Source organism: Crinia signifera, chromosome 9, assembly GCF_055691185.1.
Source record: "Crinia signifera chromosome 9, ASM5569118v1, whole genome shotgun sequence".
NCBI classification, from domain to species: Eukaryota; Metazoa; Chordata; class Amphibia; order Anura; family Myobatrachidae; genus Crinia; species Crinia signifera.
Window position 1 is genome coordinate 101,047,720 of NC_139225.1, and position 5,217 is coordinate 101,052,936.

General features: G+C 41.2%; 1 pseudogene; it reads right to left on the minus strand.

The window, feature by feature from the left end:
• Positions 1–4,365: 4,365 nt before the first annotated feature.
• On the minus strand, positions 4,366–4,484 carry LOC146039875 (5S ribosomal RNA; annotated as a pseudogene).
• Between the last annotated feature and the right edge of the window lie 733 nt (positions 4,485–5,217).

Sequence of the window (5,217 nt, forward strand, 5' to 3'; positions counted from 1 at the left end):
ATTTTATTTGGTTGTTTTACACAGTTTTAGTTACAATTAATGTCTTACCCCAGTCGCCTACCAGATCCCTCTGCTGTACCCACTGTACAGGTACATGTTTGGAGCATACAAAAAAGATACCATTGGGGCACAATGTCATGTAGGAAGCACAGTAACAGAAGACAAAATGTCTACCATACAGGGTCTGATTTAGGTTGGCAAGCTAGGCAGGATACATAAGCTGCCCAGCAAGCACCTTAAAGCTGCCCTGCCGAACGGCCACCCCCCAGCACCCGAATTTCTTCACTAGCATGCAAAGGGATGTGTTCACTAACAAATCTCCTCTCATGCGGCAACTAACAGGAGAAAACATTCGATGGTCACTCACCACTGAATGATTTCTACTGCCTTCGGTAATAAAAGTCAGTCTAAACTGACATGCGCAGATGCCCCCACCACTAGACACGAGGCCGAATAAGGACCCAGCCAAACGGGACTGAATTGGGCCAAATGTATAGTGAGGAGCTAAATAATCTGTTCAGGAGTCCTGGAACTGGGGCATGCTGGGAAGTAGGTACCTCTCGTTCTTATCCAGGAACTACTGCATGACACTGAGTAAATATCAATACACAATAAAAAATAATAGTAGGTAAATATATGTAAAAATAAAAAGGGCTCCTGGTAGATTGTCATTTGTGGCACTTACCGAACATGAATTACATGTCTGTCTTGTTAGGGTATCGGATAATGAATGAAACACATAGTTCAATATATGATTTGTTTATTTGGCAGAGATAGCTAGCCTATGAGGCTGGTGATAAGTAAATTAGGATACTGTACATATTGATGAGCTTGTATATCCAAATTGCGCGTAAATGTGAGATTGATCGAGGTATTGCCCAGTATAGTAGTCGTTTCGAGTAGGCAAAGCGAGAGTCCGTATTTAACATATAAACGGCAGACTCGGACAAATGAGACACTCTTCCTCCGCGGTGAGCTATTGTAGATGAGTCAGTTTCAGCGCATGCCTTGCACATGGGTGGTAGTTTTTTTTGCTGCAATGATCGCATACACGTACCACATGCCAGAACCTCCGCATTTACTCTGTACTCCATCTCGCCAAACGCCATAGTTGATACACAAATGTAATCAGTGGTGCACTTGCACAGTTCACCCTTGTGCCAGAGGCAATCGCAGACACCGCACACATGGCTGAAGAAATTGTATAGAAATAGCTTGGTGAACTGTTTGTCTGTGCCAGAGTAGCACGACAACGCTACTGGTTGCTTTAGTAACAGCACCGAAGGGCCTGTGTTGGGGTCCATTGTGACCAAGGCTGGGTCATGAGTGGTCTCGCCAGCTTCATCTCAATTTCGCGAATACATATCCGTATAATTTTTGTGGCCCTCCTGAGGGACCCGGCAGCGGAGAAGCATCGTGAACACCATTTTCATTCTGAGCGCTAGTATTTGGAGCTCCATAACTTCTTTACTGGTCAATTCTCTTAATTTTTGTTCTCTCTATACCTGTGGCTCCGCTCTGCCAAAGTTAATGGCAGTTGTCGGTTTTGTGGCGGATTTCAACTCGGATTTTTGCTCTTCTATGTGGCATGAGGCTGTTCCATGAGTTCAAAAGCAGCTGCTTCTCAAATTTTAAGAGTAGATCAATAGTTGTTGCATTAAAGGGAGGGCCCTTTTAAGCCCTTTCGAATGAGCTATCACTCATGTCCGTGGCACTTGTAGTTTCGGAAGCAATGGCGCATGATAAGAATCAAAGTGATGCAAATTGTGACGAAATTTGTCTGAAACGCGATGATGCACCACCTGAAACAATAAAGCGAACATTATAGAACAATGTAGTTTTAATGTGCAGGCAACCTTGAACTGTCGATCAGTACATGTGCGCGGTCTGGCGTATGAATGGGGACTGAGTGGCGAGGCGAGGAGTGGTACATGTTTTTGTGACAGGGACTGCAGCCTGTATTACCCCTCGAGCATGCGAAAAAGACATGTCATCCATGTAAAAAAAAAAATGAAACGCCCAATCAGATGAATATCTTGTTTTGTTTCTTTCTGTGCACAATATCCTATCATTGTATCCAGAATGTTTTATACAAAATACAGTAAAAATAAACTGTAATAATAAATAATTTTCTTTTTTAAAGAGGTTATAAGGGCACGCATGGATCTAGGAAACCTAGCAGCTACTTACATTAATTACCAAAAACAATTTTTATTCATCTTCTGGTTAGTAAACAGAACAAATCTTGCCTCACTTTTACTAACAGTTGGGGATGTTCACACGTGCGTGGGAGGCTTGATGTTCGCTGCTTTGTTAGTTTGCTTTCTCTGCAGGATATCTTTCATTAGTCTTTTTTTTCTACTGTAACTTTTGTAGCAATTGCACAATTATTATTGGAAATATTTGATACAATGACACCATAATATAGAGTTTGTTTGCTTGAATTTCTAAAGATTTCTGTGGGAAACTATAAAGCCTTGTAGACAATGGAACTCTAATAAGGTATTAAAGTCATTTAACTGGTTTTGATTTAGTTGCTCATGTGTTTTTCATCCTACAGAACATTTATAAGACGGTTTATACGTTTCTACTGTTAGATCACTGTAAGTACACACTTGGAGTTAGCTTCTCTCTTCTCTGCTCATCAGATGTAGGTTCCATATTCATTATCTGTTTTTTTGCGCCTTGTACTCTCTAATTTACTGAATCCTAGGGCAGTCGTTTTTTAATTGAAGTCAGTTAAGACAAACAATATATTAATACATTATTTACAAAACAGTATTTTTCACTGTGGTTCTGGCACAGGATTCAAGCAGTGTACTACCTTTGTGTTGTTATTTCTAAATACAATTTAACCTTACAGCAAAGCTGCCATTTAGTAAATATACTCAATGAGATTAAAAACCTCTTTATTCGCACATAGTTTTTCTACGGTTACGGTATAAATGTTGGACTACTGTATGTCTCGGTCAACAGTCACTAGGTGGACCAAGAATGGTCAACAGTGACTAGGTTGGCACCTTGAAATGGTCGACATACCCACGGTCGACATTGACAAAAGGTTGACACATGCTTATGGTCGACAAAAATGTGGTTGACATGAATAAGTTAGACCTGAGTTTTTTTCATGTTTTTTCAGATATTGTTAAGGAATAGTCATTGTTTTATCATACTTTAATTGTTCATTTATGCACTGTATTATCAAAGGTACAATTACCAGTGAACATAGGCCCTTATTCAGGTTCATTCATTCGCATGCACACACGCACGCAGTGTTACACTTGATAACAGCACGTACGCATCTTGCAGAGTCACGCCTATAGGGCTGGCGAACTCATGCGTTCGCACCCATACTAAAAAGGGTGTGGCCTTTCATTGCGTGCAATTAAAACTGGTCGCACGCGCCAACACATTTTCACATGCACACGCACCACAGTGTGCGTGCGAACATGCTCTTGTCCCTAATATATATGTTGCATATGTGAGTTGACACATGTCGACTAATGTTGACAGTGCAAACATGCTACACATGGCAGAGTGAAAATGTACATAAAGGTATGTTATATAAGGGCAATTAATAAATGTGTTAAGTGCATTTGCATTTGTGGCCTACAATTCACCTTACCATAATAATTTAAATGTGTCTGCTAACACTTGTTTGGTTTTGTGATGCAAACTGAAGTGGAGCAGAGTTAAATGATTGTCACAATCAACCAATAATTGGTCACAATGGTGTTCAGGTGCTATTGATTTCCCCATTTCGCTACTGTGTTTTAAGCGTACCAATGAGCAGTTCACAAGAAGTATGGTGTGCGAAACTGAAAACCTGCTTTGAGCTTGCGAAAGTTTTGGAGTTTGTGTGGGAACAATCCCTGTTGCAGTCATGCGAAAGCAAACCCACCACTCGAAGTGAACGCCCAGTGTACGCCCATGTGTACGCCCAGGTTTGCTCATTATACTGGACGCGCCCATACAAACGCCCACATCACGCCTACTGGCTAAACCTTCGCTCGGACGACAGAAACCACTTGGAAGATTGCTTGCGAATAGGAATTTCGCAGTTTGCACATGCGCATTGCGTACACTGCACATGCGCAATGGGAGCAGTTGGGTGATACATGCGAATTCGCATGCGAACGTGTCAATGTGAATAAGGGCCATAGGCAGTAAAATGATTCAGTTCCCCCTAAATGTATATAATCTTGTGCTATTATTGCACCGTGAGTATACCTAGAATGGTTTACCAAGGGAGGAAAAAAGGGGAAGTCACAGCCTCAAACATAAATACTCTTTAATAGAAACTCACTCTGGCAGTCATAAATACAGATATTTGGATTGAAACGGCGGCGCGCACCCCTTGTAATTATATTGCCACACCTGGACTTCCCCAGGGGTCTCCCACCTAGGTACTATCCCAGCCCTCCACTGCTTGGCTTCCAAGTTCGGGGAGGGTTTGGGCAATCCAGCGGGGTATGGTGACAATATGTCAGGTTTTTTTGGGGGGGTGATTCAATCATTTGGATCTGTTTGGCTGCAGATAGAGATGGCGCATTAGTTTTGACCCTTAATGGTGGGTCTGACAGCTTATTTGACTGGATCTACTGTCTGCACATAGACCCTTATTATTGGGTGGACATAGGGGTCGACATAATGGCTTTAATAAGTGGCCATAATTGCGGGGTCAGAAATGGCAGACTGTATAGTAGAAAAATGATATATATATATATATATATATATATATATATATATATATATATATATATATATATATATATAGTGGATGACAAGCTTTGGAGAAAGAAAAAAATATATATATACACACAATATAAATTCTATATACTTGGTAGTTCTCGGTTCTCTTATGGCAAAGTTTTATAGGCAGGGAATTTGCAAAAAGGAGAGAGATGTTTTATTGCTGTAGTCATATCCTGTAGAGCAGAACAATTGTAATTGATAAATTGTATGCCTGTGATGGCAGAGTCTACACGTCCTATGGCTGTTGACACAGTGAAATCCTCCTATATAGGTGGTGTTTCTCCTATATTTATGATTAGTTGCAACTAGGTATTTAGAAGAATGTCCTTGGGTTGGTATCCTATAAACTTGCGTCGGTACTCTTTACCTAGCACGGCGCCCACGATTTTGATCGTGGGCATCGCAGGTAAAAAAATCGCGGGCATCGCGGGCATTGAATGCACTAAAAATCGGGTGCGACGC